At 48.2% G+C, this 25,549-nt stretch overlaps 1 protein-coding gene and 1 non-coding gene across 5 annotated transcripts in view; one reads left to right on the top strand and one right to left on the bottom strand.

Moving 5' to 3' along the window:
• The window catches only part of LOC140408399 (serine/threonine-protein phosphatase 2A 55 kDa regulatory subunit B gamma isoform), a 495,785-nt gene that overhangs the window by 169,899 nt on the left and 300,337 nt on the right, over positions 1-25,549 (top strand). The gene's annotated exons all lie outside the window — the stretch shown is intronic.
• Positions 24,247-24,446, bottom strand: LOC140409672 (U2 spliceosomal RNA). Its single transcript, XR_011940471.1, has one exon. It is a non-coding gene; the product is annotated as a U2 spliceosomal RNA (small nuclear RNA).

Raw genomic sequence — 25,549 nt, 5'->3', positions numbered from 1 at the left:
CTGTGAAGCAATTGTGCTAACCACTATGCTACCGTGCTGCCCGTATGTAATTGGGAAGCGAGCAACTGGTTCCCTCTCGCTGTCCAGTTGCTCATATGTCCCTTATTTTTTGTTTGCATTCAAAACATAACACTGTAGTGGTGAGTAGGACAGCTTTGGGGCACAGAATGGGATAAATTTGCGACCCAGTAGCGTTGGAATGAGAAAATGGGGCATGTAAATGCTACATTATAGATGCTAATTAAAGAGTTGGGAGAAAGTGTTGACTTCTGAATTTGAGGGGAAGGGTGCTCAAGTACTTGCTTCACTTCTGGTATTTGTCTGCGCCATTTGTACATTTCCTGATCAATGCCTGATAGAAGCCCTCCTTTCTTAATTTGAGTAAAACCAATGATTCATGTGAGAAGGTTTGAGTAGAAATCTATTCTAATTGTCCTGTGAGAGTACCTTTAAGAAATGGATGTTTAAGCAATGTACCTTTAAGAAATGGAGCTGATCATATTACTGGTGATGTCAGAGGGTGGGGGGAGCTGAGCTCACTTCTGCTTTTTGAGTTTCAGTTTGAGAACACAGCTGGGAGTGTCTGTTTGTTTTGCTGTGAGCTGCAGGAAGAAACACAGAGCTGGTCTGTTGATTTCTGCAATCCAAAGACTATAAATATATTGAATGTAACCTAATGTGCTCCATTTTTGAAGGTTTGAAGTATTTTGGATGTTTAAAGGAACAGTTTGAAGGATTATTTAGTGTTATAATCTTTTGGGGTTATCTTTGACGTAATAGGTGTTAAGATATTCAATGTTTGTTTTCAAAAGGTTAACTTGAGTTCATAGAATAAACATTGTTTTGTTTTAAAAACCACTTGTCCATTTCTGCTGTATCACACCTGGAGAGTACGCCGTGTGCTTCCCACACCACAATCTATTAAAAGTTGTGGGTCGGTTGAACTCCATGAAACACTTTGGGGTTCTGTAAACCCGGACCCATAACAATTGGGGGCTCGAAGGGGATAAAAGTCTATCGATTGGATTGGCTTAACAAACTTAAAGGCAGTGAGGGGTGAGCATATTGTGGTTGCTTTTCAGGTGTGGTATTTTAGTTTAAGTGGGGAGTGTGTTGTGGACAATGGCTCTTTCAGAGGCTCAGATGTTTTTGGGGGTGGACACGGTAACACGCAATACCTTACGGACAGAGACTAAAAGCAGACTGTTAGATTTGGCAAAAGCATTGCAGTTAACATTGCCTGGCAAAATGCGAGAAGATGAGGTACTTACCGCGGTAGCTGAGCATTTAAATTTGCCTGAGATACATTCTGACTCATTAGAAATGGCAAGGCTCCAGTTGCAGATTAAGCAATTTGAACATGAAAAAGAATTAAAGCAGCTTGAATATGCAATGAGAAAAAAAGAAAAGGAGAGAGACGAAAGAAACAAAGAAAGAGATAGAGAGGAAAGAGAAAAAGAGAGAGTTTGAACTTCATAAAATGGCTATGAAACATGAAAATCAGTTAAAATTGGCAGACGCAAAGGGAAACATACAGTTGGATGAGATTGATGAGGATAGTGAGACAGAGCGTCATAGTCGAAGAAGTGGTGGGGATCTATTTAAATATGTCCAAGCATTGCCAAGGTTTGACGAGAAGGAGGTAGAAGCCTTTTTCATTTCATTTGAGAAAGTAGCTAAACAAATGAAATGGCTACAGGACATGTGGGTATTACTGATTCAAACAAAGCTGGTAGGTAGAGCTAGTGAAGTGTTTGCATCACTACCGCAGGAGGTATCTGGAATGTATGAGGAGGTGAAAAAAATCCATCTTAGGTGCATATGAGCTAGTGCCTGAAGCTTACAGACAAAGGTTTAGAAATGTAAGGAAAGAATTTGGTCAAACATACATGGCGTTTGAAAGGCTCAAACAGAGTAATTTTGATAGGTGGATAAGGGCTTTGAAAATGGACCAAACGTATGAAGCTCTCAGAGAAATTATACTTTTGGAGGAGTTTAAAAATTCAATTCCTGATGTAGTGAGAACTCATGTGGAAGAGCAGAGGGTTAAAACTGCGAGAGTAGCAGCAGAAATGGCAGATGATTATAAATTAGTTCAGAAATCAAGGCTTGGTTTCCAACATCTGTTTCAGCCGGTGAGGGATAGAAACTGGGGACATGAGAAATACTCAAGTGGGAATGGTAAAGGTGATCTCCAATTAAAAAATAAATCCAGGAGGGTGGAAGAGAAATGAAAAGTTTCAAATGTTTTCACTGTAATAAACTAGACCATGTAAAGTCACAGGGTTGGTGGTTGAAGAAAAGCACTGGGAAGGCTGATGTGGTGAAACAAATACGGAGGCATGGGATTCAGGGTGATTTAGCAGTTTGGATCAGAAATTGGCTAGCTGGACTTCCGGTTGCGGCTATGCCCATGTAGGTCGCATGTTCGGCAGCTCCCGCCGGGAACGGACTTTTGGGCTCTTCAGAGGGGTCCCAATGGCAATTGTTCGATGGCTTCCAGTGTGGGAAGGTAACAGCAAGGTCCCCCCGACATTATATGGATTGGACCAGGAATGGAGCGGTTAAAAAAGTGATCCTGGTGCAGCGAAAAGTGCGAGGGAGGAAAAGCAAGATGGCGGCAGGTGGAGACCAAGCAGTGTGGGCGTAGTGGTCACAGGAGCAGCAGGAGTTTCTTAAACGCTGCTTTGAGGAGCTGAGGACAGGAATGCTGGCGCCAATGAAGGCGGCGATTGAGAAGCTTGTGGAGACCCAGAAGGCCCAAGGGGCGGCGATCCGGGAGGTGCGACAAAAAGCCTCGGAGAACGAGGACGAGATCTTGGGCCTGGCGGTGAAGGTGGAGGCGCACGAGGCGCTGCACAAGAGGTGGGCGGAAAAACACAAGGACCTGGAGAATAGGTCGAGGAGGAAGAATCTTCGGATTCTGGTGCTCAATTCGCTGATGGGCGCGGGAGCTTTCCCGAGGCCCCTGGAGCTGGATGGGGCTCATCGGGTCCTGGCAAGGAGACCCAAAGACAATGAACCGCCAAGGGCTGTAGTGGTGAGTTTCCACCGCTTTATGGACAGAGAGTGTGTCCTGAGATGGGCCAAAAAAGAGCGGAGCAGCAGGTGGGAGAACACGGAGATCCGAATTTACCAGGACTGGTGTGCGGAGGTGGCTAAGAAGAGGGCTGGTTTCTACCGGGCTAAGGCGGTGCTCCATCGGAAGGGGGTGAAGTTCGGGATGCTGCAGCTAGCGCGATTGTGGGTCACGTTCCAAGATCGGCACCGCTATTTTGAAACGCCTGATGAGGCATGGAACTTTATACAGACTGAAAAGTTGGACTCAAATTGAGGATTTGTCATGGGGGGATGTTTACTGTGTTTACTGTGCTTGGGGAATGTTCTTTTGGTTTGAATGCTGGGTGGGGCTGGGTGAATGGATTTAATGTGGGGGCTGTGGGAGAGTGTGGGCGTCGGTGTTGGAGGGGCAGGACCCCATGGAGGAAGAGTGGGGGGTGGAGGCTCGGGGATGGGGAGTTGGGGTCAGGACGCAAAAAGGAGATGCGTCAAAGGGGGCAGGGCCGGCTCAGGAAAGTGCGGGCTTTTTCTCGTGTTATGGAAGGATGGGGTGGGGCCGGGAGGGGGGGGTGGGAAGGACGGTGCTGGAGAGGAGCGCACACTGACTGCCAAGGGGTGGGGGGGGGATTCTCACAGTAGGGGGTCGATGGAATGGCGGGAGAGGCCGGGGTCAGCAGGAGTCAGCTGACTTACGGGAGTGTAATGGGGGGAGCAAAATGGCTAGATGAGGATCTAGCCGGGGGGGTGGGGGAGGGGGGAGGGCGGGGAGCTGGGTTGCTGCTGCATTGGCGAAAGGGGAGCTGGAAGTAGAAGAGGTAGTCGGGGCGGGGGACTGCCGCCTGGGGGACTGGAGGGTGCGGGAGGCGCGGGCACGTGGCTGGCCTAGAAAAGGAGATGGCTCGTCGGCGAGGGGGGGGGGGCGAGTAGCCCCCCAATCCGGCTGATAACTTGGAATGTGAGGGGCCTGAACGGGCCGGTCAAGAGGGCCCGGGTGTTCGCGCACTTAAAGAGACTGAAGGCAGACGTGGTTATGCTCCAGGATACACATCTGAAGGTAGCAGATCAGGTTAGGCTGAGAAAGGGATGGTTAGGGCGGGTCTTTCATTCAGGGCTGGATGCGAGGAACAGAGGGGTTGCAATACTGGTGGGGAAGCGGGTGTCGTTCGAGGCACTGAATATTGTAGTGGATAATGGAGGTCGATATGTGATGGTGAGTGGTAGGTTGCAGGGGGTGCGGGTGGTACTGGTGAACGTATATGCCCCGAATTGGACTGATGCTGGATTTATGAAACGCATGCCGGGTCGGATTCCGGATCTGGAGGTAGGAAGCTTGATAATTGGAGGGGGGGGGGGGGGACTTCAACACGGTGCTGGACCCAGCACTCGACCGCTCCAGGTCCAGGACAGGTAAGAGGCCGGCTGCGGCCAAGGTGCTTAGGGGGTTTATGGACCAGATGGGGGGAGTGGATCCATGGAGGTTTGCCAGGCCGCTGGCCAAGGAATTTTCCTTCTTTTCCCACGTCCATAGAGCCTACTCCCGGATAGATTTTTTCATTTTGAGTAGGGCGCTAATCCCGAAAGTGGAGGGAACGGAATATTCGGCGATAGCCATCTCGGACCACGCCCCGCATTGGGTGGAGTTGGAGTTGGGGGAGGAGAGGGACCAGCGCCCGCTGTGGCGCCTTGATGTGGGACTGTTGGCGGATGAGGGGGTGTGCGGGCGGGTGCGGGGGGTGTATTGAAAGATATTTGGAGGCCAACGACAATGGGGAGGTGCAGGTGGGGGTAGTCTGGGAGGCGTTGAAGGCGGTGGTCAGGGGAGAGCTAATCTCCATTAGGGCCCACAGGGAGAAGAGAGAGGGGAGGGAGAGGGAGAGGTTGGTGGGGAAGATTTTAAGAGTGGACAGGAGGTATGCAGAGGCCCCCGAGGAGGGGCTACTTGGGGAACGACGGAACCTCCAGACGGAATTCGACCTGTTGACCGCGGGGAAAGCAGAGGTACAGTGGAGGAAAGCGCAGGGGGCGACATATGAGTATGGGGAGAAGGCGAGTCGGATGCTGGCACATCAGCTTCGTAAGAGGGAGGCAGCGAGGGAGATTGGTGGAGTTAAGGATAGAGGGGGGAATCCGGTGCGGAGTGCGGTGAGAATAAACAAGGTATTTAGGGACTTCTATGGGGATCTGTACAGGTCTGAGCCCCCAGCGGGGGAGGAGGGGATGCGACGATTCCTAGATCAGCTGAGGTTCCCAAGGGTGGAGGAGGAGGAAATGGCTGGTTTGGGGGCGCCAATTGGGCTGGAGGAGCTGGTTAAAGGATTGGGGAGCATGCAGGCGGGGAAGGCCCCGGGGCCAGATGGGGTCCCGGTTGAATTTTACAGGAAATACGTGGACCTGCTGGGCCCGTTGCTAGTGAGGACTTTTAATAAGGCGAGAGAGGGGGGGACCCTTTCCCCGACAATGTTTGGGGCGCTGATCTCTTTGATCTTGAAGCGGGACAAGGATCCTTTGCAATGTTGGTTGTATAGACCGATCTCGCTCCTCAATGTTGATGCTAAGTTGTTGGCGAAGGTGCTGGCTACGGGAATTGAGGACTGTGTCCGGGGGCGATTCATGAGGACCAGATGGGATTTGTGAAGGGTAGGCAGCTAAATACAAATGTGCGGAGGCTCCTCAATGTGATTATGATGCCCTCGGTGGAGGGGGAACCGGAGGTAGTGGCAGCTATGGACGCGGAGAAGGCCTTTGACCGGGTGGAGTGGGAGTATCTTTGGGAAGTGTTGTGGAGGTTTGGGTTCGGGGAGGGGTTCATCAGTTGGGTCAGGCTGCTATATAGAGCCCCAGTGGCGAGCATGGCTACGAATCGGCAGAGGTCGGAGTACTTTCAGCTGTACCGGGGGGACTAGGCAGGGTTGCCCCTTATCCCCCTTGTTGTTTGCACTGGCAATTGAGCTGCTGGCCATGGCACTGAGGGAGTCCAGGAAATGGAGGGGACTGGTCTGGGGGGGGAGAGGAACACCGGGTGTCGTTGTATGCTGACGACCTGTTGCTGTATGTGGCGGATCCAGTGGAGGGGATGGCGGAGGTCATGCGGATCCTGAGGGAGTTTGGGGACTTTTGGGGTATAAACTCAACGTAGGGAAGAGTGAGCTCTTTGTGGTGCATTCAGGAGACCAGGGAAGGGGGATAGACAAACTACCGCTGAAGAGGGCGGAAAGGAGCTTTCGGTATCTAGGGATCCAAGTAGCTAGGAGTTGGGGGGCCCTGCACAAGCTCAATTTGACGCGGTTGGTGGAGCAGATGGAGGAGGATTTTAAAAGATGGGATATGCTGCCACTCTCGCTAGCGGGTAGGGTGCAGTCGGTCAAAATGACGGTCCTCCCGAGGTTTCTCTTTGTGTTCCAGTGCCTTCCCATTATGATCCCCAAGGCATTTTTCAAACGGGTAAGCAGGAGCATCATGGGATTTGTGTGGGCGAATAAGACCCCGAGGGTGAAGAGAGTGTTTCTGGAGTGTAGCAGGGACAGGGGGGGCTGGCGCTGCCGAATCTGTGCGGCTATTATTGGGCAGCCAATATGGCGATAATCCATAAGTGGGTAATGGAGGGAGAGGGGGCGGCGTGGAAGAGGCTAGAGATGGTGTTCTGTGTGGGCATGAGCCTGAGGGTGCTGGTGAAGGCACCGCTGCCGCTCTCACCGACAAGCTACACCATGAGCCCGGTGGTGGCGGCGACGTTGAAGATCTGGGGGCAGTGGAGGCAACACAGGGGCGAGGTGGGAGCCTCGATTTGGTCCCCGATTCAGGTGAATCATCGGTTCGTCCCGGGACGGATGGATGGGGAGTTTCGGAGCTGGCACCAGGAAGGGATTAGAAGAATGGGGGACCTGTTCATCGATGGGACGTTTGCGAGCCTAGGGACGCTGGAGGAGAAGTTTGGGCTACCCCCGGGAAACGCTTTTAGGTACATGCAAGTGAGGGCGTTTGTGAGGCGGCATGTGAGGGAATTCCCGCTGCTTCCGGCACGTGGGATTCAGGACAGGGTGATTTTGGGTGTATGTGTTGGAGAAGGCAAGGTTTCGGCGATTTACCAGGAGCTGAAGGAAGAGGAGGAGGCCTCGGTGGAGGAGTTACAGGGTGTGATCATACCAGGTATTGCAGTACCTGAAAGGTGGATGCCCATTGGCTAGACCTAGGAGTCTACCATTGGCTAACGCACATAGCTCCGCCCTGAGAGGCCGGGTACAAGAACCAATGCCATCCCAGCAGCCTTCACTTTCTGTATCGAAGCTGCTGGGTACAGTTCTAGCTGATTAAAGCTGATTAGTATGACTCTCCTTGTCTCACGAGTAATTGATTGTGCATCAATTTAATCAGCTATTACTTCTGAAAGGATGGATCTCCGCATCAAGCCGGAGTGCCTTCAGCTCAGTCCCCACGCAGACAACTCCGCTGCTATCTTCAAGCAGTGGCTGGCGTGTTTTAAGAGCTTCGTCGACACAGCCGCCGACTCCCCCACGGAAAGGCAGAAAATGCACCTTCTACACTCCCGAGTCAGCCCTGCAATCTACCCTCTGATCAAGGAGGCGGAGAATTTTGCTGCAGCTATCGAGCTGCTAGAAGGACATTACATCCGTCCTCTGAACCAGGTCTACGCCCGTCACCTGTTGGCAATTAGAAGGCAGAGCCCTGAAGAAACACTGGAGGACTTCTATCGGGCTCTATTAGAGCTGGGCCGGAACTGCGGCTGCCCACCAGTCACGGGGAATGAGCACACGGAACTTTTAATTCGGGACGCTTTCGTGACAGGTATGTCTTCCCCCGACATCCGCAGAAGGCTCCTTGAAATGGACACACTGGGCCTCACTGAGGCACGGGCCCTGGCAGGGTCTATGGACGTTGCGTACAAAAACGCACTGGCTTTTGCTCCCGGGCGCATGGCGCCCACCTGGACTACGTGGCACCCCGTGGCGGCAGCCCCCCAAACTTTCCCGCTAACCCCGCAGGCCTGCGCCACTAGACGGCCCGTTTTCACCGCCGGCCAACGCTGCATCTTCTGCGGATCTTCAAGCGAATCATCCCTGCGCGCGCTGCCCGGCGCGCACCGCCGCCTGCAAAGGGTGCGGCAAGAAAGGCCACTATGTCACGGTCTGCCAGGCCCGCGTTGTGGCAGCGGTCGCCAGCGACTATCAGCAGCCTTTGTTCCAGGTCACAGCCGTCCAAGGCCCACCGCCGCCCTCCTACCCCCAGGCAACGTGCGACCCACGGGCGCGGCCATTTTGCCCCCCGGCTACCACGCTGGGTGGATGGGCGCTGCCATTTTGTCCCTCGCCGATGCTATCTTCTGTATCCCCGGACTCCATGTGCGACCCGTGGCTGACGCCATCTTGGATGGGGCCTCAAGCCCCCAGCACTGCCGACTCCACGCTGCCTGAACAGAACTCCTCCTTGCTACAGCTGGACTCCGTTACCCGGGACCAGCCTCAGGCCCCCAGCACTGCCGACTCCACGCTGTCTGACCAGAACTCCTCCTTGCTACAGCTGGACTCCGTTACCCGGGACCGGCCTCAGGCCCCCAGCACTGCCGACTCCACGCTGTCTGACCAGAACTCCTCCTTGCTGCAGCTGGCCTCCGTGACCCTGGACCAGAGTCGGCCCCGGACGCTAGCGAAAGCCACCACAACGATCGCCATCAACGGCCACGTGACGTCTTGCCTGATCGACTCCGGGAGCACGGAAAGCTTCGTCCACCCCCACACGGTAAGGCGCTGTTCCCTTGTCACCCATCCCGTAAACCAACGGATCTCCCTGGCCTCCGGGTCACATGCAGTGGAAATAAAGGGGTTCTGCCTAGCGAACCTCACTGTCCAAGGCAGGGAATTCCACAATTTCTGCCTGTACGTTCTGCCGCACCTCTGCGCAGCCACCCTTCTTGGGCTGGATTTCCAGTGCCACCTACAAAGCCTGACCTTTAAATTTGGCGGCCCTATACCCCCCCTTACTGTCTGCGGCCTCGTGATCCTTGAGGTCGACCCGCCTTCCCTGTTTGTGAACCTCACCCCGGATTGCAAACCCGTCACCACCAGGAGCAGACGGTACAGTGCCCAGGACCGGACCTTCATCAGGTCCGAGGTCCAAAGGCTGCTGAAGGAAGGGGTCATCGAAGCAAGCAACAGCCCCTGGAGGGCTCAAGTAGTGGTGGTAAAGACCGGGGAGAAACATAGGATTGTCATCGACTATAGCCAGACCATCTACCGGTTTACGCAGCTGGACGCGTACCCTCTCCCCCGTATAGCCGACCTGGTAAACAGGATTGCGCAATACAAGGTCTTCTCCACGGTGGATCTCAAGTCTGCCTACCACCAGCTGCCCCTCTGTCATGGGGACCGCCAGTACACTGCCTTCGAAGCGGATGGGCGGCTCTATCATTTTTTAAGGGTTCCCTTCGGTGTCACGAACGGGGTCTCGGTCTTCCAGCGTGAGATGGACCGAATGGTTGACCGGTACGGCTTACGCGCAACGTTCCCGTATCTTGATAACGTCACCATCTGCGGCCATGACCAGCAGGACCACGACACCAACCTCCGAAAATTTCTCCAGACCGCGAATATCCTTAATCTGACCTACAATAAGGATAAATGCGTGTTTAACACCGACCATCGAGCCATCCTAGGCTACATAGTGCGAAATGGAGTCCTAGGCCCCGACCCTGAACGCATGCGCCCCCTCATGGAGTTCCCCCTCCCTCACTGCCCCAAGGCCCTAAAGCGCAGCCTTGGCTTCTTTAGCTATTATGCACAATGGGTCCCTAATTAGGCAGACAAGGCTCGACCCCTGATCCAGTCCACAACCTTCCCCCTGTCGAGGGAGGCCCGCCAGGCCTTCTGCCGCATCAAAGCGGACATCGCAAAAGCCACGATGCGTGCCATCGACGAGTCCCTCCCCTTCCAGGTCGAGAGCGACGCGTCCGACGTAGCTCTGGCGGCCACCCTCAACCAAGCAGGGAGGCCCGTGGCTTTCTTCTCCTGCACTCTCCATGCTTCCGAAATTCGCCACTCCTCGGTCGAAAAGGAGGCCCAGGCCATAGTAGAGGCTGTGCGACACTGGAGGCATTACCTGGCCGGCAGGAGATTCACTCTCCTCACGGACCAACGGTCGGTGGCCTTCATGTTCGATAATGCACAGCGGGGCAAGATTAAGAACAACAAGATCTTGCGGTGGAGAACAGAACTCTCTACCTACAATTACAAGGTCTTGTACCGTCCCAGGAAGCTGAACGAGCCTCCTGATGCCCTGTCCCGCGGCACTTGTGCCACCGCACAAGTGGACCGCCTCCGAGCCCTCCACGAGGACCTCTGCCACCCGGGGGTCACTCGTTTGTTCCATTTCATTAAGACCCGCAACCTGCCCTACTCCATCGAGGAGGTCAGGACAGTCACCAGGGACTGCCGAATCTGCGCGGAGTGCAAACCGCACTTCTACCGGCCAGAGAGAGCGCATCTGATAAAGGCTTCCCGTCCCTTTGAACGCCTCAGCTTGGATTTCAAGGGCCCCCTCTCCTCCACCGACCGCAACACGTATTTCCTGAACGTGATTGACGAATACTCCCGGTTCCCATTCGCCATCCCCTCCTCGGACATGACCACGACCACTGTCATCAAGGCCCTCCATGGTATTTTTACACTGTTCGGTTTCCCCGCCTACATATATAGTGATAGGGGGTCCTCCTTTATGAGCAATGAACTGCGTCAATTGCTGCCCAGCAAAGGCATCGCCTCCAGCAGGACGACCAGTTACAACCCCCGGGGAAACGGGCAGGTAGAGAGGGAGAACGGAACGGTCTGGAAGACCGTCCTGCTGGCCCTTCGGTCCTGGAATCTCCCAGTCTCCCGCTGGCAAGAAGTCCTCCCAGTGGCCCTTCACTCCATTCGGTCGCTGCTCTGCACTACCACAAACCAGACACCTCACGAACGTCTCCTTGTTTTCCCCAGAAAGTCCTCCTCCGGGACCTCGCTCCCAACCTGGCTAGCGACACCCGGACCCGTCCTGATGCGGAAACATGTGAGGGCGCACGAGTCGGACCCGTTGGTCGAGAGGGTCCACCTGCTGCATGCCAACCCCCAGCACGCCTACGTAGCGTTCCCCGACGGCCGCCAAGACACGGTCTCCCTTCGGGACCTGGCGCCCGCCAGAGCCCCACGCGCACCCGCACCATTGCCCCCACCCCCACCCACCCCGCAGCACCTGACCGGAGGGTCAATACTACCGCCGCCCCTACTCAGCGCCGAACAGGCACCGACACCCCCTACAGGTGCCCGTCCCCCCTGCCCACTTTTCGCCCCAACAGCGCTGCCTAGGGGTGACGAAGCTGCCAGGGAGGAAGACACCACGTTCCCGGAGCCACAACCGCCGGGGCCCCCACCAGGATCATCGCCGAAGCTCAGACGCTCCAGAAGGACGACCAGGCCACCCGATCGTCTGATTGCTGCACCATAAAACAATAAAAGCTTTCTCTGTTACCCTCGACATCACAGTACCTGCAATACCTGGTCCTACCATGCAAAAGGCGACAGTAACACTGGCCATCACCCCGCTGGGTCCTTTTTTAACAGGGGGTGAATGTGGTAATACCAGGTATTGCAGTACCTGAGAGATGGATGCCCATTGGCTAGACCTAGGAGTCTACCATTGGCTAACGCACATAGCTCCGCCCTGAGAGGTGGGGTATAAGAACCAATTCTGTCCCAGCAGCCTTCACTTTCTGTATCGAAGCTGCTGGGTACAGTTTTAGCTGATTAAAGCTGATTAGTATGACTCTCCTTGTCTCACGAGTAATTGATTGTGCATCAAAGGGTAAATGGGAGGAGGAGCTTGGGGATGAGATAGATGAGGGTCTGTGGGCTGATGCCCTGAGTAGGGTTAATTCTTCCTCCTCTTGCGCCAGGCTCAGCCTAATACAGTTCAAAGTTACTCACAGAGCATATATAACTGGGGCGAGGTTGAGTAGGTTCTTTGGGGTGGAGGACAGATGTGGGAGGTGCTCGGGGAGCCTGGCAAATCACGTCCATATGTTCTGGTCGTGCCTGGCGCTAGCTGGGTTTTGGCGGGGTTTTGCGAGGACTATGTCCAAGGTGGTGAACGCCTAGCTGGGGATTGGCATTATTTGGGGTATCGGACGAGCCGGGAGTGCAGGAGGCGAAAGAGACCGGTATTCTGGCCTTTGCGTCCCTGGTAGCCCGGCGGAGGGTTTTGCTACTCTGGAAAGATGCGAAGCCCCCTAGTGTGGAAGCTTGGATCAATGACATGGCAGGGTTCATCAAGCTGGAGAGGATAAAGTTTGCCATGTGAGGGTCTGTGCAAGGGTTCCTCAGGCGGTGGCAACCGTTCCTAGACTATCTCGCGGATCAGTAGCAGCAGCAGCCCAAGGGCACGGGATGGGGGTTCTTTTGGGGTGGCGTTTGGGTGGAGGTGGGGGGGGGGGTTTCCCTATTTGTGTTTTTAAATGTTATATGGGTGGTTATTGTATATGGGGGAAATCCAATGTATAATCTCTGATTGTTGTATTCTTGTTTCTTTATTTTGTGGGGGGGGCTTTTGTTGAAAATTTGTTGAAAAATTTGAATAAATATATTTTTTTAAAAAAGAAATGAGCTAGCTAGAAGAAGACAAAGGGTGGTGGTTGATGGGAAATGTTCAGACTGGAGTCCAGTTACTAGTGGTGTGCCACAAAGATCTGTTTTGGGGCCACTGCTGTTTGTCCTTTTTATAAAAGCCCTGGAGGAGGGCGTAGAAGGATGGGTGAGTAAATTTGTTAATGACAGTAAAGTCAGTGGAGTTCTGGACAGTGCGGAAGGATGTTACAAGTTACAGAGGGACATAGATAAGCTGCAGCGCTGGGCTGAGAGGTGGAAAATGGAGTTTAATGCAGAAAAGTGTGAGGTGATTCATTTTGGAAGGAATAACAGGAAGACAGAGTACTGGGCTAATGGTAAGATTCTTAGCAGTGTGGATGAGCAGAGAGATCTCAGTGTCCATGTACATAGATCCCTGAAAGTTGCCACCCAGGTTGAGAGGGTTGTTAAAAAGGCGTACGGTGTGTTAGCTTTTATTGGTAGAGGGGTTGAGTTTCGGAGCCATGAGGCTTTTAAAGCAGACCAAGGCAGGCCAGCAGCACGGTTCGATTCCCGTACCAGCCTCCCCGAACAGGCGCCGGAATGTGGCGACTAGGGGCTTTTCACAGTAACTTCATTGAAGCCTACTCGTGACAAGCGATTTTCATTCATTTCATGTTGCAGCTGTACAAAACTCTGGTGCGGCCGCATTTGGAGTATTGCGTGCAATTCTGGTCGCCGCATTGTAGGAAGGATGTGGAAGCATTGGAAAGGGTGCAGAGGAGATTTACCAGAATGTTGCCTGGTATGGAGGGAAGATCTTATGAGGAAAGGCTGAGGGACTTGAGGCTGTTTTTGTTAGAGAGAAGGTTAAGAGGTGACTTAATTGAGGCATACAAGATGATCAGAGGATTGGATAGGGTGGACAGTGAGAGCCTTTTTCCTCGGATTGTGATGTCTAGCACGAAGGGACATAGCTTTAAATTGAGGGGTGATAGATATAGGACAGATGTCAGAGGTACGTTCTTTACTCAGAGTAGTAAGGGCGTGGAATGTCCTGCCTGCAACAGTAGTGGACTCGCCAACACTAAGGGCATTCAAATGGTCATTGGATAGACATATGGACGATAAGGGAATAGTATAGATGGGCATTAGAGTGGTATCACAGGTCGGCGCAACATCGAGGGCCGAAGGGCCTGTACTGCGCTGTTATGTTCTATGTAAAGGAAAGCCCAAGGGAAGTGAAGGAGGTGCAAATAATTGTACAGCCTGTACAAGAAGTAATTGATGAGAAGGTGCCAGATGTCTTTAAAGAATTTACTTGTGTGGATAAAGTTTACTCATGTGTATCAGGAGGAGCAGGTAAAGAACTCACAATTTTAAGAGATACAGGAGCTAGTCAATCTTTAATGGTAAGAGATGAGGAATTATGTAGTTTGGGAAGAATGTTGCCAGAAAAGGTGGTAATATGTGGAATTCAGGGTGAGAGGTGTAGCGTTCCATTATATAAGGTCAGGTTGGAAAGTCCAGTGAAGAGTGGTGAAGTGGTAGTCGGAGTATTAGAGAAACTATCATGTCCAGGAATACAGTTTATTTTGGGTAATGATATAGCTGGATCGCAGGTGGGAGTGATGCCTACCGTGGTTGATAAGCCAGTGGAAAATCAGACAACTGAAGTGTTGAAGGACGAATTTCCTGGGATTTTTCCGGATTGTGTAGTAACAAGGCCGCAAAGTCACAGGTTAAGACAAGAGGAGAAATCAAAGAGTGAAGATGAAGTTGAAGTGCAATTATCAGAAATGATTTTGATCAGATGGTTGAAAAAGAACAAGAACAGGTGGAGGATGAGGCGGATATTTTTAGTTCAGGAAAATTGGCGGAGTTACAACAAAATGATGTAGATATAAAACTGATATATCAGAAAGCATATGCGGAAGAGGAATCTGAGTGTATGCCAGAGTGTTATTACCGTAAAAATAATGTTTTGATGAGAAAATGGAGACCTGTACATATGCAGGCGGATGAAAAGTGGGCAGAGGTTCGCCAAGTAGTATTGCCGGTAGGGTATAGAAAGGAGGTGTTGCGAGTGGCACATGAGGTACCAGTGGGAGGTCATTTGGGGATAAGGAAAACTCAAGCTGAAATCCAGAAACATTTTTCTTGGCCTGGACCAGATAAAGATGTAGTTAAATTTTGTCAATCATGTCACACATGTCAAGTGATAGGGAAACCTCAAGCAGTGATAAAACCAGTGCCCTTAATACCCATTCCAGCATTTGAGGAACCTTTTACAAGGGTCCTAATTGATTGTGTAGGACCGCTTCCTAAAACAAAAAGTGGGAATCAATATCTTTTGACTATAATGGATGTGTCTACTAGGTTTCCAGAGGCCATGCCAGTACGTAATATTACAGCTAAAAGGATTGTGGAGGAGTTACTTAAATTATTTACTCGACATGGACTACCCACAGAAATTCAATCGGATCAAGGATCAAATTTTACCTCTAGGTTATTCAAAGAGGTTATGGCTAGCTTAGGAATAAAACAATTTAAATGAACTGCGTACCATCCAGAATTGCAGGGAACGCTAGAAAGGTGGCATCAGACAATGTTGCGGGCTTATTGTCAAGATTATCCAGAGGATTGGGATAAAGGAATGCCATTCGTATTGTTTGCAATTAGGGATGCACCTAATGAATCAACCATATTTAGTCCTTTTGAACTAATTTTTGGTCATGAGGTAAGAGAACCACTTAAATTGATTAAAGAAAAATTGTTGGGTGAGAAATCGGAAATTACACAATTGGATTACGTGTCAAATTTTAGGGAACGATTAAATAGAGCAGGTGAATTGGCTGGACAACATTTGAAAGTTGCACAAAATGTGATGAAACGGGTAGTGGACAAGAAATCCAACGTTCGTAGTTTTACCAGTGGAGATAAAGTTTTAGTGCTGTTACCAGTGGTAGGTGAGCCTTTAAAAGCTAGGTTTGTGGACCTTATCAGATTGAAAGGAAATTAAGTGAGGTGAATTATGTGGTAAAAACACCAGATAGAAGGAAGACTCACCGAGTGTGTCATGTGAATATGCTTAAAAGGTACTTTGAAAGGGAAGGAGAGAAAAAGGAGGTTTTAATGATTCTAACTCAAAGTGACGAACCAAATCCAGATGACTGTGAATTTAACATCCCTCAAATTAAATTGGAAAATGAGGATGTTCTTAAAAATTGGGATGAATTGTTAAGTTACCTTCCAGAGGAAAAACAAACTGACCTGAAATTGTTATTGACATAACATGGGCAAGTTTGTAGAGATAAATTGGGAAGTACTAAAATGGCGATACATGATGTAGATGTGGGAAATGCTGTTCCTATCAAACAACATCCATACAGACGTAATCCTTTAAAATTGGCACAGGTTAACAAAGAGATTGAGAGTATGCTTAAAAATGGCATAATTGAAGTGGGTTGCAGCCAAAGGAGCTCGCCCATAGTGATGGTACCTAAACCTGATGGTACCCAACGGTTGTGTGTGGACTATAGAAAGGTGAATGCAGTTACAAGAATGGACTCTTATCCTATCCCACGTTTGGAGAATTGCATTGAGAAAGTGGGACAAACCGCTTTAATTTCCAAATTGGATTTACTTTGGAAATCCAAAGTAATTGGATTACTGGCAGGTACCTTTATCCGAAAGGGCGAAGGAAATTTCAGCTTTTGTGACTCCCGATGGTATATACCAATTCAAAGTTATGCCATTTGGCATGAAATACGCCCCAGCCACATTTCAACAGTTAACTAATATAGTCGTTTCAGGATTACCCAATTGTGCGGTACATATCAACGATCTGGTCGTTTTCAGCCAGACATGGAAAGAACATTTAAAACATCTGATGGAGTTATTCGATCGACTTCAGGAGGCAGGTTTGGTGATAAACCTAGCCAGAAGTGAATTTGGAAAAGCCCAAATCACTTTCCTTGAGGAGTTTCCGATACCCTCAAGACGAAAGGAAATCATGCGATTTCTTGGCATGAGTGGATCTGATCGAACCTTTGTTCAAAAGATTTGTAGCGTGGTTGCTCCACTGATGGACTTGCTGATGAAACGTAAAAAATTTCAATGGACAGCGGACTTTCAACAGGCATCTGACTGCCTGAAAGCTGTGGTAACCGATGCTCCTGTATTGGAGAATTGCAAGGGACTCTGTGATCAGATTGAACTGAAGTATCTAACGAGGCGTAGAGGAATGGATGGATCGTGCAAAGACTTTCTTGTTCAAAGAGACTGTCAATCGAGAAGGATTTTGGTTGGAGGAAGAAGAATGGGGGGGGGGGGAATGGACTATATTATTATACCTGTTTACGTGTGTTGTCTTTTGTTTGAACCGGTAAAGTGTTTTTACTGTGTGCATTTCTTAATTGATGGTGCAAAGGTGAAAAATGAAACCATCTTGAAGTTGATGGTTTATTTTTTTTTCTTGGTGGGGGGGGGGGGGGCGGGGGGAAGTGTCATGTGAGAGTACCTTTAATAAATGGATGTTTAAGCAATGTACCTTTAAGAAATGGAGCTGATCATATTACTGAAGTGATGTCAGAGGGTGGGGGGAGCTGAGCTCACTTCTGCTTTTTGAGTTTCAGTTTGAGAACACAGCTGGGAGTGTCTGTTTGTTTTGCTGTGAGCTGCAGGAAGAAACACAGAGCTGGTTTGTTGATTTTTGCAATCCAAAGACTATAAATATATTGAATGTAACCTAATGTGCTCCTATTTTTGAAGGTTTGAAGTCTTTTGGATGTTTAAAGGAACAGTTTGAAGAATTATTTAGTGTTGTAGTCTTTTGGGGTTATCTTTGAAGTAATGGGTGTAAAGATATTCAATGTTTGTTTTAAAAGGGTTAACTTGGGTTCATAGAATAAACATGTATTGTTTTAAAAAGCACTTGTCCATTTCTGCTCTATCACACCTGGAGAGTACGCCGTGTGCTTCCCACACCACAATCTATTAAAAGTTGTGGGTCGGTTGAACTCCATGAAACACTTTGGGGTTCTGTAAACCCAGACCCATAACATATAATATCTGGCTTTTTGCTTTCTATTTTTTTATTTTGACAGACAAAATATCAAAAGATTTGCTAAATTCAAACTTTATTTTCATAAACCGGAAGGGAGACTGGGAAAGTTTAAACTCCAATTGATAACCTATCTGTCAAGTGGTGTCAGCACATCCTGATAAACATTTGTCACCAAAATGTATGTCGTGTTTTATTTGTTAATTAATATGTAGGGACAGAAGTGGTGCCTGAGGCTTTTTCCACAACAAACCCTGATAGAAGTTGAAGTTTATCATCGAGCCAATTGGGAGCAAATATTCATAGCTAGTTTCTTTCCAGCACCTGGGTACGCTCAGTTTTCTGCTGTGTAAGCTAGTGCACTGTCCACGTGGGATTTGCTCCAATGATGTCAATACAGGTGCCTATGGGAACCTTGCGTTGCTTTCAATGCAGGTGTCTTGTTGCAAGCTAAAAGCTGCAGTCCAATATTGGAAAGAATCAGAACTATGATACATATCACAACACCCTGGGCTAATACTGCATTTGACCCGGAGCCAGGTGAAATTCGATTTTATTTAAAATACCCGAGGTCCTTGGTTGAGCCCAAAAACTACAGCCAGCAGGTTTCTAACTTTAAGACGCAAGTAACATTTTATTATGTACAATGTTATAATTAAATGGACAGAAAATAAAATTGATTATTTAATACCCCTTTCACAAGCAGCCCCCTTCCTAACTCACCCCACTTTGTGTATATATATATATATACATTACACATACAAACAACACCGAGGGAAAAGGATGGCAGAAAGGGAAAGGAAATATAAATAAAAATACGAGGATAAGGATCTCTGATGCACTGTGTTGACGTCCAGTCATCGTCTTTCTGAATTCAGGTTGTCGTTTTAGTACTTCCTCCTTCCAGGTTTGAGATGGTTCTCTCTGGCGAGGTTGTTTCCCTTCTCTGCAGACTCAGCATCATTTCAGGTTTACAGCAAAGGATGTACCAGGCACTCACTGCTTTCACAACAACAGAGCAGGTCTTTCACTTCAACAAGCAGGAAAGAGACAGAGAGTTCCTTTCACTTCCAAGGTCGAACACTTCAGCTCAGTTTTCTCAGAAAACATCACGCAGGAACCAATCACTGACCATTGTCAGGCAGAACATTGTCCCTGGCCAACCCACCAGTTGCCAGTTAACCAATCGAACTGACTCCTTCCAAAGCTGGCTCCTGTGATCCACTCGGTGCCGAGGAGTCTGGTTTCTCCTATCCCAAATGTGGGAATGCTGTGCCTTGGCAAGCAGGCTTTTTCAACCTTGAGTCTTCTACTTAAAAGCACATTCCGATTATGGGTCCACAGACCAAAATAATAAAATAAAAGAAATGGGAACAAATGAAATAAATAGGTAGGACTCTTACACATGTTGAAAATGCCTGGTGGATCTTGAATGGAAAAGATTATTTTAAATGGAAAACAAGAGTGGTTGTTGCCATAGCCACAATTTTGCACAGAATCTGCACATCACATTATTAAATTCTGTTGTTGGAAGTTAAATACTGGAGATGTTTCTCTAACATGAACAAGTTGTTTACACTCCTGGAAGGAATTTTATATTTCCAGCTAACTTGTCATAAAAGTTAGAATACAATTATGAGTGAAGCCAGTGTAAATATTGAGTTGAGTTCCCAAAATTAATTATTTGTTAGTCTTACAGAAGGGAAAGAGAAGTTGCTATTTTACCGCGAAGCAGTTGAAAGATAAAAAGAATGATAGGTTGAATGGTCCTTATATCCTTTTTCTTATTCTTTGATGGGATGTGGGTGTCATTGGCTGGGTGGCTTCCTCGGCCATTTCAAAGGGCATCAAGAGTCAACCCCAGTGCTGTGGATCTGGAGTCACATGCAGCCTAAGGCCTTCTGTAACAAAGTGTCCAGGTAACTCCAGTCCTCCCCCCTTCATCCCCCACCACATGCAGCTGGGTTTCCACCTCATTCACTCTGAGCCAAGTACCTGGAGCTGCAGACATGTTCACTGTGGTGTCCAGGAAGTCCCACATAATGCAGCTGCAACACATCACCTGCTCTGCCATCCTCATTGTATTTTAATTAAGTATTTTGCTACTTATATTTTAATGCCTGCTTATATTCTTACTATTTCATTGAACGCTTTATTTACCCCTATTGAAATTGCCTAGTTTAGCTGAGATGAATAGGAATATCTGTTGCCCTGTGATATCGCACCACAATTTATTTTCTCCAAACAGTGTTCTGACTAATTCCTGGTTATGGACATCAGCAGCAGCCACGCTGTTTACTCTGAAGTCTCACTCTATATGCTCTTTGTACTGCTCCGTGTCTTGCTGCTTCATACCCTATCTTTGCCTTTAGTACCGTGTCTATTGGTGGTGATGATTCTCATTAGGATTGAGGTCCATAACTTAGAACATAGAACATACAATGCAGAAGGAGGCCATTCGGCCCATCGAGTCTGCACCAACCCACTTAAGCCCTCACTTCCACCCTATCCCGGTAACCCAATAACCCCTCCTAACTTTTTTGGACACTAATTGGCAATTTATCATGGCCAATCCACCTAACCTGCACGTCTTTGGACTGCGGGAGGAAACCCACGCAGACTCGGGGAGAACGTGCAGACTCTGCACAGACAATGATGCTGTCTTCCAGTATCTTGTCCAAATGAGCAGCGGCCATATGCATTAGGGTTGATCCTAACCCTAATGCAGACAGAAATGTTGGAAACCTATTTGATAATCGGAGACATCGAGGGTATCTTCACATATCCTCATCTGACATCTAAACAGTTGCACATTGAAGCAGGGGTGTCATTGAATGGAATTGAGAAATACATTTCGCCCACCCCCGGCCTCCCACTGAAGTCCAGTGTATTGCCTTGAGGAAGAGAAATTAACTCAAGAGAAACCTTTTAGTAGAATAATTTGGCCTGATGGGGATGAGCGCAGAGCTGGCAGGTACAAATATTTGGGACGTCGGCTGGTGTGCTGGCTTGCTGACACCAACCTGCCCCTGAACTATTTTCCTGGTGCCAGGAAGGGAGGGAGTGCTTGGGCTCTCAAGTGCAGCCAGTGGGTAGCCAATTAAGACTATTTTAAAGGCTATTTAAGGTCTATTGCCAGAGACTGACTGGAGTTTTCCAGTTGTCCTGTGGGTTCTTCCTGAGCTATAATAGACTCGGCCAGTTTCCTGGACGTGGCATCTGAGTGCCTTTCCCCCCTAAGTTTTCATCCATGCTCCCTCTAATCAATTAAGAGGCCATGCCTCAAAGTGGAAAGATCCACTCTCTCTCCTCAAAATGGATGGCCCCTCCCCCTCTCCTCAAAATGGGTAGACCCTCTCTCTCTCTCTCCTGAACAAAAGACTGCTGCTTCTTCAGTGCTGGAGTGCTGCCTATTGGCTTTCCAGCTTCGTGAGCCTGTCCACCATCCCTAATTGGATGGCAAGCCTGTCCACTGGCCACTAATTAGCCAGTTCAGGGAAAATCGCTGCCGGTGACTTTGTTTTCCCCCACAGTGCAAACTTGCGACTCCCATTTGACCTCGCTGGGTTGATTGACAAACTCCTGGCTCATTAACACAATGTATGGCGCAAGTACATACTCAGAAGCCTGGGACTAACATCTTGTATAACATTAAACAAAAGAAAATCATTATATACGCAAAACTGTATCTGCACATGTTGAAAGCTATGGATTGTACAATGAGGAAGCTGATCAATCCTTTTCTAGAGTAGTGGTTCTGATGATGGGTTGATTTGAACAGGTTCACACAGTAATTAATCTACAAGAGTGGGCTGATCTAATCAAACTTTGAAGCCACACTTAAACTCGGGGTAATGGCTAGAGTATGTATCATTTATAGGACTTTTTCATTTATTTTTTAAAAATGAGATGATAAAGATAACCTTATTTAAATATTACTCTAATTTGGTATCACCTTTGATGTGTTGGGTGTTCTGGATCACAAACAGGTCACCAACACTGGAAGGGGTGCAACTCTATTTTATTATAAGGTTAACTATATTAACATACTTGAACTGTGGGTAAATGCAGTACCAGCTTTAACTGTTGACTCTTGCCTAGTCCTAACCAGGTGATGCATTCAGCACATAGTGACTGTCTGTGTTGCAAGCTGTGAGCTCTGTGCTCCGAGCTGGCTGCTACTAGAATGAGCGGGAACTCTCCTGTCCCCTGTCTTTATAGTGTGTGCGCTCTCGCTGGTGATTGGCTGTGGTGTTGTGTAGGCGGATTGGTCCCACTGCATGTCCATCAGTGTTTGTCTGTGTGTCTGCACCATGATATACTGGTGTGTATTATGACAACCTTGCTGCACTAACAAGTACTCTACAGGCAGACTGTATACTGTGCTAGCGGGTGCTGCATGGATTTTTAAAACTCTTAATTGTATTTTTTTAATTACATGCTGTAATTAGTACCTCAATAGGATATCTCCAAGGTGCAAATCTTTTCAGTGAGAACCACCGGTTGCAATGATTTCTGCCATTTCTCAGTTAGACACTCCAACAGTTCTATTTATTGTGGTGAAATTGAATGAGTACCTAATTCACAGGTAGATAATAAGGGTTTAAGAGTTATTCTTGCCCATAAGCCATGCGACTCTGCACAAATAAATTGCAGTACATACATTCTTAACTAAAACATTCTGCATGGCCAAGCCCAATACGCACTTTTTATTTCCGACCTGAAAGTCGTAGAAAATGTTTCAAAGCTTAATTTAATTCTAGCAGAATGAGCAGTAACTCTTGTATTCTCCTTTTCCCCTGAGCACTAATTTTTTTTCATTAGATGTAATGAATGGCAGTAGGTTGCATCTACCCCAGACCCGGAGTAAAAGTTATGGCATTAATTTACGAATGTCTAAGAGGGAAAAGGTTACATTGCAAGGTTAAAGTGCAACTCGGGGCAATGTAAAGCATGGAATCCTGCAGCTTTGCATGGTTCATTCCTGTGGCAGCAAATCCCCCATGGTGCAGGCAAGGAGAGGCAATCCATAAAGCACGTTACGAGGTCTTGACCCTTCACCTCCATGTTGATTTCTTTAAAACAAGTCTGACATTTGAAAGCAGCTTCTGCTGTCCTTCTCCCTTTTTATTGGTGCATCTCCACACCATGCTTGGGCAGAGTGCATGGAACATACCTTCACCCACTGTGGCCACTTTGTACACCAGTTGTTTGCTGCCGATTGAATCGGCTGCTACCCACCACAATGAGGAATTCTGGAGCTAACCGCGGCTGACTTGAGTGGATAAGGCATTCCAGCATCTTGTGCGAATGGTTACCGGAATCTTTTCGAACAAACCTCTGTTGTCTCGAGCAATCTAGATAAGTGCTTCATTTCAATTTAACCTGTGTTTCCCAGAAGCCGTATCTCTTGTATTCAACCTCTTTGCTAGATTTGAAAACAAAATATTAAATTCGCAAGATATTTTCATCCACCAATAATCAGAAAGACCAGTTTTTACAAATCATGAACGTGGTTTGGAAATAACTGCGCAGTCAAGTTTCAAAACTCAATTTCTGAAGCTGGGTGGCAAGATATTAGAAGGTTGCTGAGTCAGCATATGCAAACCCACTCTGCATCAACAGAAGCCGGCTCAATTAATGATGCAGTTCTAGTTGGAAGCAGCCCAGTAATTTAGAAAGAGCTTTAGAGATATCATGATCCACAAGATCAAAATTGAAGCGATTGGAGCTTTGGAGATTTGTTCATTACTTTCAGTGCAACTTGATTTTTAAACCAATCTTATTTGTTTAGTATTCGTCAGCAGCAAGTAAATTGTTATGGCTGTATAGGATGTGGTAATGATGTGCACAGAACATCTAGTTGCTTAACTAGAAAGCTGATTTATTAACAAGCTAATAACTAACGAAGTAGGGAGGAGATGGTGGAAGCAGGGTGGAAAGATAACGAACAAACTATAATACAGACGATGGCTATTAAATTAATTCCGTAAATTCTCCTGGAGCTACTCTAAGTGCGACTGTTCTCTTGTACGACTTACTACCAACTGACTGGTGTCTCAAGTCACATGATAGATCTCTATCACCACCTGCTGGTCGGAGGTCATACCGATGACTATATACATTGATAAATAACTATATTCATTGATGTGTACAAATATCACCACATAAGATATCATTTGTATCCTTGTGGAGCGGTGCCATGGTTAAATGGATGATGTGGCCCAAGCCTCCAACATTATGAAGGGTTACGATGAAGTGATGGATTATTTCACTGGCCAGGAAATGATAATTAGTGTGCACTCATTTAAGGCTATGAGTCTTAAAGCGGAAGTTAGATGTCAGAGATGTTCAGACTGTTATTGGTTCGAAGATGGAATTCTCTGCCGTTGAAGCAAGATCCAAAAATCATTTAAAATGTGGATTCGAGAGCGGGAAGCTGAGAGTTGGTAGAACCATGTGGTGATAAACAACCAATTAGAATACATATTTCTCTGCTTAAACTTTCTTTTAAATTACTTTTTCTGAGTTACCAAGCCAGGGCTCAGAGTGTGGACAGGGGCGAACCCCTAATCCAGCTCCTCGCCTGCTCCAAAAACCAATTCAAATTCAAATTGAACCCAATTCATGGTCCCCACAAGAGAGACATACCAGATCTGAGCCAAAAGGCAGAGCAGATACTACACTTGATCTTGGCTAAAAGGCCGAGAAGCGATCTCTGCTGAAACATGCTGGAAATATATGAAATACAAATATGTTATGGGTCAAAGAACAAAGAAAAGTACAGCACAGGAATGGGCCCTTCGGCCCTCCAAGCCTGTGCCAACCGTGCTGCCCGTCTAAACTAAACTCTTCTACACTTCCTGGGTCCGTATCCCTCTATTCCCATCCTTTTCATGTATTTGTCAAGATGCCCCTTAAATGCCACTATCGTCCCTGCTTCCACCACCTCCTCCGGCAGCGAGTTCCAGGCACCCACTACCCTCTATGTAAAAAAACTTGCCTCGTACATCTCCTCTAAACCTTGCCCCTCGCACCTTAAACCTATGCCTCCTAGTAATTGACCCCTCTACCCTGGGGAAAAGCCTCTGACTATCCACTCTGTCTATGCCCCTCATAATTTTGTAGACCTCTATCAGGTCGCCCCTCAACCTCCGTCGTCCCAGTGAGAACAAACCGAGTTTATTCATCCACTCCCATAGCTAATGCCCTCCATACCAGGCAACATCCTGGTAAATCTCTTCTGCACCCTCTCTAAAGCCTCCACGTCCTTCTGGTAGTGTGGCGACCAGAATTGAACACTTTACTCCAAGTGTGGCCTAACTAAGGTTCTATACAGCTGCAACATGACTTGCCAATTCTTATACTTAATGCCCCGGCCAATGAAGTCAAGCATGCCGTATGCCTTCTTGACTACCTTCTCCACCTGTGCTGCCCCTTTCAGTGACCTGTGGACCTGTACACCTAGATCTCTCTGTCAATACTCTTGAGGGTTCTAGCATTCACTGTATATTCGCTACCTGCATTAGACCTTCCAAAATGCATTACCATTGTCCAGATTAAACTCCATCTGCCATGTCTCCGCACAAGTCTCCAAACGATCTAAATCCTGCTGTATCCTCTGACTGTCCTCATCGCTATCCGCAATTCCACCAACCTTTGTGTCGTCTGCAAACTCACTAATCAGACCAGTTACATTTTCCTCTAAATCATTTATATGTACTACGAACAGCAAAGGTCCCAGCACTGATCCCTGCAGAACACCACTAGTCACAGCCCTCCAATTGGAAAAACACCCTCCCATTGCTACTCTCTGCCT

Source organism: Scyliorhinus torazame, chromosome 3 (assembly GCF_047496885.1).
Source record: "Scyliorhinus torazame isolate Kashiwa2021f chromosome 3, sScyTor2.1, whole genome shotgun sequence".
Classification (NCBI taxonomy): Eukaryota; Metazoa; Chordata; class Chondrichthyes; order Carcharhiniformes; family Scyliorhinidae; genus Scyliorhinus; species Scyliorhinus torazame.
Note: the sequence above shows the minus strand (reverse complement) of the source record. Positions and strands in the feature narration are given on the sequence as shown.